The sequence below is a fragment of the Chroicocephalus ridibundus genome, chromosome 2, assembly GCF_963924245.1.
Source record: "Chroicocephalus ridibundus chromosome 2, bChrRid1.1, whole genome shotgun sequence".
Classification (NCBI taxonomy): domain Eukaryota; kingdom Metazoa; phylum Chordata; class Aves; order Charadriiformes; family Laridae; genus Chroicocephalus; species Chroicocephalus ridibundus.
The window spans coordinates 46,147,994-46,161,605 of NC_086285.1; the positions used below are offsets into that span (position 1 = coordinate 46,147,994).

Below are 13,612 nucleotides of genomic sequence, written 5' to 3' on the forward strand. Positions count from 1 at the left end.
TGTGCCTGTCAGCTTGGCTTCTGCATGCAGGGGAAAGAGAACAAAATTTACAAGGATGCTACTCTCTGAAGTGCTACGTGCACTGCTGGTGAGCCCAGGAAGGAAAAAAGACAGCCATTCAAAGTAATTGAAGAACAGCCATAGTACTAAGTGAGCGCGCTGAGAAAATAAAACCCATCACATTTAGATTTTCATAGAAACACAGAATGGTTTGGGTTGGAAGGGACCTTAAAGATTATGCAGTTCCAACCCCCCTGCCATGGGCAGGGACACCTCCCACTAGACCAGGCTGCTCAAAGCCCCATCCAGCCTGGCCTTGAACACTTCCAGGGATGGGGCATCCACAACTTCCCTGGGCAACCTGTTCCAGTGTCTCACCACCCTCACAGGAAAGAATTTCTTCCTAATACCTAATATAAATGTACCCTCTTTAAGTTTAAAGCCATTACCCCTTATCCTATCACTACACTCCCTGATAACGAGTCCCTCCCCATCTCCCCTGTAGGCCCCCTTCAGGTACTGGAAGGCCGCTGTAAGGTCTCCCTGGAGCCTTCTCTTCTCCAGGCTGAACGATCCCAACTCTCTCAGCCTGTCTTCACAGGGGAGGTTCTCCTGCCCTTGGATTGTCTTCGTGGCCCTCCTCTGGACTCAATGCAACAGGTCCATGTCCTTCTTGTGCTGAGGACTCCAAAGCTGGATGCAGTACTCCAGGTGGGGTTTCACCGGAGCAGAGTAGAGGGGCAGAATCACCCCCCCCTTGACCTGCTGGCTATGCTTTTAAGCGTTAATTTTAAAGGATTAAAGGGTGAAATTAAGTATTATTTGCTTAAATATAAAAAGCACTTTCAGAATAACAGCCCTTTAAAAATAAAAAAAACCCTCACAAGAGATTACAGCCCAGAATTTCGGTTTTGATAAGACTTTGCCCTTTTTTTTTCCCCCCACCACTGAGCACAGTGTTTTATTAAGATTATAAACTTAGGCTTTTCAACAATTCTAATGGGGCATTTTTGTGGGGCAAAATATCACTTTTGATAACAGTAAGCAAACAGGAGACAGGATGTGGAAAGGACCAGAAAGCTCTCCAGGCGTACCCGAAGACTGCAAAAGTCTCTCATTTTGGGGGGCTCCCCAGACACCCAGCAGGCCCCCGTTTTTCCAGCTCAGCAGCCAGAACTGGGGTTGACATGAACACGAACTGTAGGCGCTTATTTAACACTCACACAAATTTATAAAAGCCATACCGAACTATTTATTTTGTGCCTTCCCCTCTCACCGCGGCACATTCTAACATCAAGTACTTCTCTCTGCTGAAGGGAGCAAACAGAAATTGCTTCCATCACCTGAAGCCGAGAGCCGGGCTATTCAGCCTGCGATCCCCCTCACGAGATGACACGACCAGGCTCCTTAATGACAAGCAGGAGCGTGTGATTTTCAGCAGCAGTGCTACTCTACGGCATGCATTGATTTGCTAGAAAATCGCTTTAGAAGAGCTTAAGGTGTGATGGATTCAAGTCAGAAACAGGGAGTACAATAAATGCCCGAAAGGTACCTCTGAAATGTGACTTTCCCAAGAAATTCTTTAACAAAGGGAACTGAAAATGCCCCGTCTCCACATCTCATACTTAGAGAAGTATGGAGATGGTCTATCAGGTCACCCGCCAGTGGATATTAAGCATTAACCTATTTCAAATGTTATGTGTATTTACCGACAGAAACGGAATAGGTCAAACAGGTTTCTGGCTCACAATAGAAGATGAAACGGTGTTTAGTTCTGTATATGAGTATCTGCTCGTGTAAATCGAAGTGTGTGCAGGGGTGATTGGGACTATTTCATTGCTGCCTCCTGTTTCTAAAGAGTTGTGTATTTTACCCCATGAAACAAAGCCTGGAGTGAAAGGCATCGGGTTATAGTAAACAATGAGACTACCACACAGAGCACATGGTTTGTGTTAGCAGAGTACGAGTTTAATAAAATAGACTTCTTGCAACTCAAGTTGATAAATTCATACTCCTCCTTGCTACAGTACCTGAATTAGAAACACTGTCTTGCTTTTCCTCTAATCAACCAAAAAAAAATAATAAATAAAGCCAATGCTAGCCTTCATCAACAGATTGCCCTCTCCTAACGTACCAGTAAGCCTCCCATACACACCTTATGTTGTTCACGGTGTTAGTTGTGGACTTTTTGCTATGAAGGGAATTTAGGGTTACTTCTGTAGGAAGGCCATCTGAACAGAAAGATTAAGATGCGTCTAATGCAGCCACCTTTGTCTCCTTCCATGTGCGTTTCCAGGCTGTCTCATGCTATTTCTGATCTCGTGTATGTCCTGACTCTCCCCTACATCTACCTCCCTGCCAGCAGTCACACATCCAGGATGGGATTTAAGTTGTTTTTACTGCCAGCTTCAATCAGATGAGTTAGGGTAACAAAGGAAACTTTAAAAAAATCAATAAGCAGTTCTATGTTACTGTAATTGTTTGCTCTCTGCATTTCTCCACTTTTCTTTAGATATATCCAGTGTTTGATGTCATACAAGAGAACGGCCAGCCAACACCAAAGCCTGTCTTGGGGGGTGGGAGGAAGGGAAAACCCACCAGAGATGGGAAAACCCACCAAATAAAACCCCATCCCGAGTCCACGAGCAGATGGCTGCTTGCAGAGATCAGAACTGGACCGCGTTTCAGTTCGACTGAAGGGATTGTATAGGGCAATCAGCTTTGTGCTGACCTCCATGAGCACAACCCAGTTGCGGATGGAAAGCGCTCTGCTCTAACCCGCTCCCCTCAAACTAACGTGACGCTGGTGTTGTGGTACAAGGAGGAGGCAGGGAAGAGGCTGCATTTCAGACCTGAAACACATGGCGCGTGTTGCAGGGCCACGGCAGACAGGGTGGGTTTGAGTGTCCTTTGCTGTCCCTCTACATCCAGTAATTTCTGAGGGGTTGCTTAAGCAATACAAAATCAAACGTCTTCTCTATCTTAAGGACAGAAGCTGTACCACTTCTGGATGACCACGCTGTTTATTTTTGGTGCTTTTTCATTCATTACAGCGCACCTAGGGCTGTTTTAGTATCATTTCCAAGGAGTCTGGCTTCTTTCCTGGTATATACAGCATCTCTTATGGAGAACATATGTCAGGCAAGGCCCACAGACATGGTAACTACAGGGATAACCACACATGGAGCATGCAGAGGCTTTTTTTTTTTTTTTTAAATATTTTCCACGGCTTAATAAAAGTTACCCATTCCTGAATATTCCCGGGGCATGCAAGCACTGCCCTGTGCCTGCGGAAGCACTGCTCTGCACTGCACCGGCAAGGCAGGGTCTCGGGGCCAGACCCACAGAGATATTTAGGGGCCGAACTTCTATTTCAGACTTCAGTGGGAGGCTGGTGCCTAAATAGGAGTTGAGCACCTGATTACCTTTGCAGGTCTGGGCTCGGGTGGAGGCAGCCAGGAGGTGCTCCACGTCCCCTGCCTGCCTGCGGGAACCTCCTCCGCTCCTCTCCGGCTGGCGGTCGAACCGTGGTGTGGTGCGACCCTGGTGTTGTGAAGTAGCCGTTCTCCGACTGGTGACGGCCTGATTCACAACACCAGCTGCTGCACGGCACCTTGAGGTGGCCACCCCCGCCTGGGTTCCTGGCCGCCGGGGTCCTCCACGCTCTGCCCTCCTCCGGGGTCCATCTTGCACATCGCCACATGCTGGAAAGCAAAGTGATAGGGTTAGATCTATTGATCCCATGGGTAATATACCCCTACCTGTTTAAAATATGAAAGCGTGAAGGGTGTATGTTTCCAAGCAAAAAAAAAAGAGAACGATAAGCGGCAAATTGGTGCTACATTCAAGACCTACTGCTTCATGGAGGTGGGTGCTGCAGCACGGTGCCGGTAACGCGTACAGCTGCGCTCCTATTCATCTCCTGCGCTCATCTCAGGAGGGATGGAGGCTCGCAGGTGGGGGAAGCAACCTAGAAACTCAGCCAAGCCCTCAGAGACACGGGAGAAACAGGCTGCTTTTTCACAGATCCCAGGACATTGTCAGAAGGAGAGCGGCGCCCCAGGGACCTCGTGGCTTCCCGAGCATGACGCTGCCATTTTAACCCTCCCGCCTGCACCCTGTCCGCTCCTCCATGGTGGGTGAGACACCAGCGTGCATGTGGTCCGTTCCCAGAATTTGCCCAGACTGTTGGCATTCCGGAAGGTGCCCTCACCCCAGAGGAGTCGTGCTGGGACCCACGAATGTCCTCATTTGCAGCCCTTCATTCCCCTGCGAGGACCCCATCCCTCAGGAGCTCGCAGAAGCTGAGGGACACAACCCACTGGTGACCAGGAAAGCTGATCTTCTTTTAAAAACACAACAGGGAGTTACAGATTCTGGGGCTTTCATATCGCTCAAGGGCAAAAGAAACCTCCCTCGCCTGCGCGGGGCTGAGGCTGGTGAGCACACCGGCCATGGCAGCGCGTTCCTCGGGCAGCACCAGAGTTCAGTGTTGCAGGGCCACAGCTCTACAGGAACGGCTCTGGGGAGAGCACAGGTCCAGGCAGTCCCGCAGCTTTTCAAGCAGGCAAAAAAAATGTGGAAACGAACACAGGCTTCTCCCCGATTCCCCTCAAAATGCTGCACGGGTGCTACAAGGGTTTGCTCGAAACAGTCAGGTCATTCTTAACGGGTTACCAACAACTCCTTACTGGGCTAAGCACATGCCAAAAATAAGTAAATAATAAACTTCATCCTATGTATTACAGACTTTCCTCAGCAACCAAAACCCGAAAGAAAGCAGAGTTTCTGTGAATCGGCTTGGGACTATCCCTAGGATGAGGACCCACCGCAGGAGTCCTAAAGCAAACTGGACAGAACGCAAGCGATGGGAAGCTTAGCAGACCTCCAGGCTGGGCTGGGCTTCAACAGTTCTCCTGAAATGGGTTAGATGTGGAGGCAAAACTTCTGACCCTGATGACGAAGGGAGCATCGTCCCCGTGTTCCCGCCCCAAATTTAATCCAAAGGAAATTCCATGCACTGTTTTGTCCCGGCAGAGAGGGGAGACGTGGTCACATTTAGTCCCTGGGCAGAAGAGCAATTAACATATGCGCTAATGGAAGATACCCCCAGAGAGACAGGTTATGCAATTTGGTGCCTGTAGGAAATGAAGCCAAATTTCTTGACACCTGTGCACGTGTGCGCACTTGTAAAGTCTCTGTCCCATTGTACTAACAGAGCTTTGATTTAAAGAGCAGTTTCTGGAATTTTTATACGTTGAAAAAAAAAAACCCAACGTATTTATATTTTATGCATATCTATTATTCAGCCTTCAATCCTGAAAGGAAGAGCCTGGAAGCCGAACTTGTGCTGTGGCTGGTAATGCCGGATGAAGGTAAGTTGTCCCCCCCGAGCAGATCTCTCACCGCGCGCGGTGGCACCGAGCACACTTGACGAAGCACATTGTGTCACACACGCACAGTCACGCCAAATACCTTTTTGGACGTTCTCTGTTCTCTGGGAACACTAAAGTCTGTCACTAGTGCTGTGGGTGGGAAAAGAAAAAAAAAACAAACCCAAATTATATGAGCCTTTTTCAAGGTTGTTTAAATCCTTCTGAAACCTTTCATGCAATCTGCGCTGAAGTATATCAGACTACTTAAAAAAAGCAGGCTACTGTATATGCATTGCTTGCTCCCTGGAAGAAGCCGATTTAAAAGCCCTTTTAAGTAAAAACTGGTATTATATGTTGTACAAGTGAGAAACGAACACTTAATCTACTTTCTCTCCCCTTAATGTACCAGAGACAGAGGTTGGTTTTCTGCTTCTTTACCCCCTTGGTCAAATAGTCTGACATAGTCCTAGAGTACGTCTGAGCTGAAATTTTAATATTCTCCCATTTTTACTTGGTGTGATTTTATTCAGTCATCTACTGGCAATAGCTTTCGTGTTCTTTAACGCTATGTGGTTTGAAATCTTTCTTACGATTTCAGCTAGGTTACGCCTGTAAGTGTACAATCTCCTAAACAGCTGAGGAACCAGCAGCTCGGGAACTGCATTTCCCCATGCCACCCGGCCGGCTGGGTCTAAAAACCCTGAGGAAAACCGACAAAACCAAAGATTTACGTTAGGATGACACTAGTGCATTAGGAGAAGAATCTCATCTCCTATAAATAGGAAAACAAACTTCTCAGTTTGGAGGGAAAAAACCCACCAACACACAAAATAAACCCCACAATAGTGCAGATAATCCTGCCTAGGAATTAGCATTTTTTTCATATTCAGAAACAGGAAAATGTAACGAGAAACCAAGTTCCCAGGTGGCGAGCAGGATTCGGGCGCAGGGTCAACGCAGGACTTGGGACAGCAAGCGGAACTCCCCCCCCCAGCAAGGTTATCACCGCCCGTAATATCCCACGCAAATAGATTTCCGTGCTTTGGTCACAGCAGTCTATTAATTCAGCCCCCTTGTCTGGTACATCTTTATCCTCTGCAGGTTAATCCTGCCAAATTCCTTTGCTGTAGTACATGTCACACAGCATATAATATCCAACAATGCAATTTTGCTAATCCTGTTTTATCAGCTTTGTTGCCCTGTCTGGTCAATCCAATGGCGAAAAACTGCACATAAGGTTTTTGCCAAGATCTCCCTCTCTTTTCCCCTTCCCCCCCCCCCAACCCCCGCTTTGTATGGTTTCAATTAAATGGTTTGAGAGCAGAACATAGCATTTGGATATCCGCCAATGTCCTTCAGAAGCAGAATGTCAAGGCACTTAATTATATAGGTCTCCCAATTCTTTCAGGCGCCCCACCTACCCAGTCAGATGAATTTACTAAATGCAAGTGTAAAAAATCAGCTCAAATCTCTTTTTAAAACACTCTCCACGCATTAAGGACTTGAAGATGGCTGAATAGCGATATATTTATCGCCCATTATCTTACTAGAAGATTAAACAAATGAGTAAAGACTGTCTCATTAACAGTTCTTTGTTGTCTTGTTTACTGTTTAGTGGACTCATTAACATTAATTATTAGAAGAGGAACATCAATTATTGCAATAACCTTTGTCAAGCCTCACAAACTGACTGCTAAACAGCAAACGGATCCATGTTCCGCATCAGCCAGGATTTGCACGGACAGAAAGAAGGAAACAGGAAAGACCCCCGAAATCTCCGACGTGGCTCTAAGGCAGCCGTGATCCAGCGTCGCGTGTTAATTCTGGCATCAGCCGAGCATCTGCTCAAGACCTCTAGGCAGAGAATAAAAGGGTAAGTAAATTCTGAGCTTAACTCCGCAAGACTTGGTGAGATGTGAACAAAGGGATCCCTACTTCCTCTGCCAGGCTGTATTTATTACACTAATTATTTTTAACGCGGGGAACAGCCCTTTCTCTCCCTCGTCATCACCGCAGCGCATACGCTTGTATAAACATAACGCAGACTGCAGCGTCGATTTCAGGATTTTCCTTCAACACGCTGCTGGAGCTGACTGCTTTACTGCCTCCGGCGAAGGGCATTTTTACACCGTTACAAGATATTATGGCTTGGGCTCCCTTCTCCTCCTCCTCCTCCCTCTGATTTCTCTTCCCCTTTGAGAAGTCCAATCCCAGGTGGAGATCTCCTCCTCTGCCTGAGCAGAGATTCAGTGTTGCATCAGTGTTTTAAAGACACCGTGTATTTCAGCAGCTCTGGCAGGAGTTAAGTATCATCATCAGCACATCCATTATTTAAAACACGGCGAGGAAGAAGGCTGAGTCACTGCGCTGGAGCCGTCACCTCCGACACCGTTTCCCAGCCTAAATACGAAGTGCCAGCCTGTGCCCAAGAACAAAATGAACCTTTCCAGAAGAACCCCGAGCCAAATCCAGGGCTTGCAAAGATTATATTTAGATACAAATAGAAACAAGGGCAGCTAAGCGCCGCACTCTTTGCAGATGCTCCCACCGCTACACGCCGTGTGCCACTGAGAGCGAATATGCGGATCGCGCCTTACGCCAGCCAGGTTTTAAGGAAGGTACCCTTGCAATGTCGGAAAAGCTGCCCTGCGATGGCCGCCCCACGCTCGGCATCACCAAGAGCCTTCTTCCTTGCCCCACGGCCCCACCAGCCACCGTCCACCCACACCTTCCCCTCGCTGCCCCTCGGAGCGCATCGGCTCTGCCTGGATCTCCCCCCCCGCTAATTAAAATGTGGGAACAATTAAGCTGTTTGCTAAATTAGCGATTCTGGCCCCAAAGCCTCCTGGCCGGAGAGAGGTCCGCAGAGACGGCGTAGCCTGTTACCTCGGCGTGAATTTGTGCTGACAGGAGAGTCCATCCGTCTCCTCGTCTTTAGACAGCTGTGCTTACCTAGCAGAATGTAAACATCTCTGAACTTTGCTTACTGGATAAAAGGAAGCATTCGTTTCCTATTGCATTTCCTCCTACAAGATCAATCATACATGCGGGCCAGACGCAGCATCCCTGTGTTTGTAATTAATCTCGTAAAGGACGAACATCTCCTCTCAATCGATTGCTGTATCTGTATGCAGCCTTCCTGCAAGAGAGGGAGTAGAAGAAGAAAATAAAAGCCGGTAGCAGAATAATAATCAGCTGGTCCCTTAATAAAGGCTGGTACGTGCTATATATGCACAGCAAGATGCTTTTTTGGCAAGCTGATTCTCTGTTGGAAAAATCACCTTGTAATCAATGTTAATCATTAACACTGGGGACCTCAGGATTGCTTTTAGATGTCCTGATAGAGGGACTTTGTTTCATCACGGTGAAATTCAAAAGGATTTTTTGGCTTTTTTCTCCTCTTCCACATGCCTTACTGTCTCTTGCTAAGTGTTATGGGTTACAAAACTGAACACCACACGGTTTGTACACTGCCCTGTTTGCGCAGAGGAGACTCCTTCCCACCAACACATCTGCCCCAGAAGGACCTCTCGATCACCTTTTCCTTACTACGTATGGAAATGTTTAAAATCCAGACTAAGGAAATATTTGTTCAAAAACAAAACCAAAACTCCACACCACAACCTGCTAAGATCATCTACTTCATGAAGAATAATTTCTTCCCCTCTCAGGGAAAAAAGAGGTGTGTGCAACGTTACTGCCCTTCCGAGGTCGATGGAGACTCAAACTAGTAGGCAGAGGGACTCAACCGCAGAGCATTTAAAAAAAGTGGGAAAGCAACTGCTCTTCAGCAGTTCCTAGGACCCAGGCCAGGCTCTTCCTACTGTTTTAGATCTGTCTGTTCCATTGCACAAAATGCATCGAGCTCACTGACATTTACATTGGGCCAGCATATTCTTTACGACGCAAAAATAAAGTGTCTCCGAGACACATTTAGACGAAACGTATGCTTCTGACAGGCACCGTACTAGTCGAGGGTATCACTGCCTGTTTTGATTTAAAGGAATAATATGGAGATTTGCTTGCTGAATACAATACTGAGACAAGTCAGAGCCTTTCCCCCGTTGTCTGAGTAGCAGCAGGACAGGGCTGCTGCAACCCATTACAGAGCTCACTCCGTGGTACTTCACACAACCTGCTTTACAGGCTTGGAGACGAAGGTCTAATGCTCATGTGATCAAATATTCAGAAGTATTGAACTGTACGTGTCTGAGAGGAGGAAAAAAACAACCCCATACATTTTAGGAAACGGATTTACAACAGTAGAGAGCAGCGCAAGTAAACAGCACTTCAAAATAAAACGCAGGCGTGGTGTTATCTACCTGACTGCCAACACTACAGCCACATCAGCAGGGCCTATGAAGACCTGGAAGTGTCCTTCTACCCACCAGCAGCCCACCGTTGGAGCAGGTATTGATGTGGTCCTTGCCAAATGCTCTGCTGCGGTACAGCCTCTTCGGGGACAGAGGCTGATCCGTTTTATTTTGTACTGTTCCTTTTTTATTTAAACATCCTTTAGCTCTAGAAAAATTAGTTTTGCCTCAAAGGAAAAAGGACTGCAATAGGCACAAAATACTGAAGTGTACCATTTTCTTTCAGTATACTTAAATAATGCAACCTTCGCTTAGATATAGGTAGGATTTTAATTAAGAATTGGATGCCAACACCTCCATTTTAGAAACCCTTTATTGGAAAATACTCACATCTATGCGATAACAAGCTGGCTATTATCGGGGAAATCTATGTCCTATTACCAGATTGCCTGTTCATTGTTTGGTGAAATTACCAGCAAAACCAAGTGACAAATCACTGGTTTGAATCTTTCTGCCTTTATTCACCCGCTCCCTGCGCCTCAGAGGCACAGCCCCTGGACCGATGGTGCTGGCACATAACCCAAAATGATGATGGACACTTCAGGAGGAGCATTTGGACACCTAGCCCCTCACCTCTTCCTCCTGGTCACAGCGAAGGGCATCCTCCCCGACCACCAGCATGGGGATTTCCAGAGCCGTGAGCTGAGCAGAGGCTCAGGTGCCTGCATCGCTCTTTGGATGCCTCTTCTCTGCCCCGACTTTATCACGGAAGTCCTGGATAAAAAGCGTAAAGGTGCAGCAATTAATAGAATCATAGAATTGTCTAGGTTGTGAGGGTCCTTTAAGATCATTGAGTCCAACCATTAACCTAACACTGACAAAACCACCACTAAACCATGTCCCTCAGCACCATGTCTACCTGTCCTTTCAATACCTCCAGGGATGGTGATTCCACCACTTCCCTGGGCACCCTGTTCCAATGTTCGATAATCCTTTCAGTAAAGAATTTTTTCCTAATATCCAACCTAAACCTCCCCTAGCACAACTTGAGGCCATTTCTTCTTTTCCTATCGCTTGTTACTTGGGAGAAAAGACTGACCCCCACTTTGCTACAACCTCCTTTCAGGTAGTTGTAGAGAGTGGTAAGGTCTCCCCTCAGCCTCCTTTTCTCCAGGCTAAACCACCCCAGCTCCCTCAGTGGCTCCTCATAAGCCTTGTTCTCCAGCCCCTCACCAGCTTCGTTGCCCTTCTCTGGACACGCTCCAGCACCTCAATGTCTTTCTTGTACCAAGCGAGGAGCCCAAAACTGGACACATTACTCAAGGTGCAGCCTCACCAGTGCCAAGTACAGGGGGACAATCACTTCCCTAGTCCTGCTCATCACACTATTCCTAATACAAGCCAGGATGCCATTGGCCTTCTTGGCCACCTGGGCACACTGCTGGCTCATATTCAGCCGGCTGTCAACCAACACCCCCAGGCCCTTTTCCACCAGGCAGCTCTCCAGCCGCCCTTCCCCAAGCCTGTAGCGCTGCATGAGGTTGTTGTGACCCAAGTGCAGGACCCAGCTCTTGGCCTTGTGAACCTCAAACCATTGGCCTTGGCCCATCGATCCAGCCTGTCCAGGTCTCTTTGTAGAGCCACCCTACCCTCCAGCAGATCAACACTCCCACCCAACTTGGTGTCATCTGCAAACTTACTGAGGGTGCACTCAATCCTCTCGTCCAGGTTGTTGATAAAGATGTTAAAGGGAACCAACCCCAATAACGAGCCCTGGGGAACACCACTTGTGACTGGCCACCAACTGGATTTAACTCCATTCACCAATTCAGTAAGAAGCATCTTGCTTCCCCTGTCTTTTGTAACCCATCACTACTCAGCACCATTCTCATTGACGGAGAAGGGATCTGATTCCCTGCTTTTCCTGCTTTGCTCAGTCCCTGGGTTTTGACAGTTCAGGGTGAAAAAAAAAATCTAAGTCGCTCCCTTTCTGCCACCCTCTCTTAAAAGATGCTGTTTGCAGACACTGATTACTAAAATTAAGGCGCTGTTCAAACATTCAGCGTTTGATAAGGTGCAGAGAAGATACAGTCCAGCCACAAGCTGCGGGCAATATAAAATACAAACGTGGTAAGTATTTGACTAAAGGGCAAATGGTAAGCCCAGGGCTGGGTATTGAGCATTAACCTACACTTTCTCTCTGTGCCTGTTTAACAGGGGAATTCAAGACACTTGGCTGGCTTGGAAGTTTTGATGCCTCGCCAACTGCCTTCAGGCTGCAAATCTTAGATGATATTTTCCTGTGGCATTTGACTTCTCAAGCGCAGAGAGCTCAGAGGGGCAGACAGAACGGAGGTGAAAGTAACCCATTAAAAATGATAACAAACTCACTGCACCTTCTGAGTAAAACTTGCGCAGAGTGAAAAAGAAAGGGAATTTTCGTATTTGTATTTCCTCCATATCCATGTGACCATCACCGTCCTTTGCTCCTATGTGTACTGCTCTCAAGGCTGGAAGACCAATAAGTGCAAACGTTTCTTCAGGCTGCAATTATTTTCTCAGCCTTGATGACTAAAGGGAGAGTCCTTCTCCTCATCTCCTTGCTTTAATAAAATTAAAGACTAATATTAATGCTAGTTCCTCCCTCCTGCCCTCAGCAAAATGCCACAGATAGATACCTCGCAACTCTTGTCCGCTATACCTTTAACAGACAAGTCGCAGTCCGGGGACAGGGAGAACCACCATGACATGATGGGCAGGTTAACAGAAGGTTTAATAAAGCTGTAGGAATTTGAGATTTTCTTCAGTGGTGTGGCACAGTGCCTCTCCTAAGGGAACGCTGCTACATCTTCAGTGGATAGGAAGGATATTCATCATCCACGACAGGATCTCAGAGACCAGCACGGATGTCGTAGGTCAGGATGGAGATGTACCAGCAGAGTTGAGTGGGCGAGGTCTGCACAATGTACCATTTCTCCTTCCAGCCAGACATACCAGCTGTCCATTACCATACCAGCAAGAGAACAACATATATGCATCAAAAGACGTACATGAGAAATCCAGGTCTGTCACCTTACACAAATGCAGCCTTTTTAGCAAAGGGAGTCAGGCATGGTTGAGCCTTACATGGATAAAAGGATGGAAAGCACGTCCTTTACACACTTTCAAATCAAATTACGCTGAGATAAGAAGTATCAGAAAAGCTGACCAGGGGTCTGACAGTGCTCCTTCTTAGGGAAAAAGACCCCAAACTCCTCCAAATTCCATCTGCTGTTTGCTATGCTTCTCTCACAAGTAGCCACCCTTCTGTTCACAGACCTACAGAGGCTGGAGACACATGTTTCTCAAAGCAGGCAGGAAGATAACAATAATTAACAGAATTATTTAGTTCTGTTGAAGCCAGGTAAAAATAAAGATCACCATAAGAATTCAAAATAGCTGGTCCCAGCTATTTTTTCCTAACACCCACCCCCACTCCCTCCCAAACCAAAACATCCCCTGAACAAATCAAAACAAAAACCCATCTCAAAGCAACTCTTAAGGCTAAGGATGCGAGAGCTTCCCTTTTCCTTTGCAGAGACCACACTGCAACCTATGTTAGTGCAAGCCAGCTGCACAAAGCCAGCCCCCTCTTTTTGTTACCAAACCAGTGAAAAAAACATGAATCAAAGTGCAAATACTTCAGAGATTTCCCATTAAAGCTGCAAACTTGACAGAGAATCACATATGGTCAGTCGTACCACAAACACGAAGCTGCAGCCCTAAATCCAGCTGGTCTCCTTTATCACAACAGGATGTGTCTGTCTAGCAGTAGTCACCGAAAGAATGAAGTAATCTAGGGTCTGGAAGATAACAAGTTGGAAGGAGGCATGTTCGAGGATTTCAGCTTAATTAATAGCTACGGATTTTATTATCCTCTGCCTC

The 13,612-nt window shown here is 47.0% G+C and overlaps 1 long non-coding RNA gene across 1 annotated transcript in view; it reads right to left on the reverse strand.

The window, feature by feature from the left end:
• Window positions 1-3,195: 3,195 nt before the first annotated feature.
• The window catches only part of LOC134510624 (uncharacterized), a 37,039-nt gene continuing 26,622 nt past the window's right edge, over window positions 3,196-13,612 (reverse strand). Inside the window, exon 2 of the long non-coding RNA XR_010069675.1 lies at window positions 3,196-3,704. This is a non-coding gene — a long non-coding RNA (uncharacterized LOC134510624). The remainder of the gene's footprint in view (window positions 3,705-13,612) is intronic.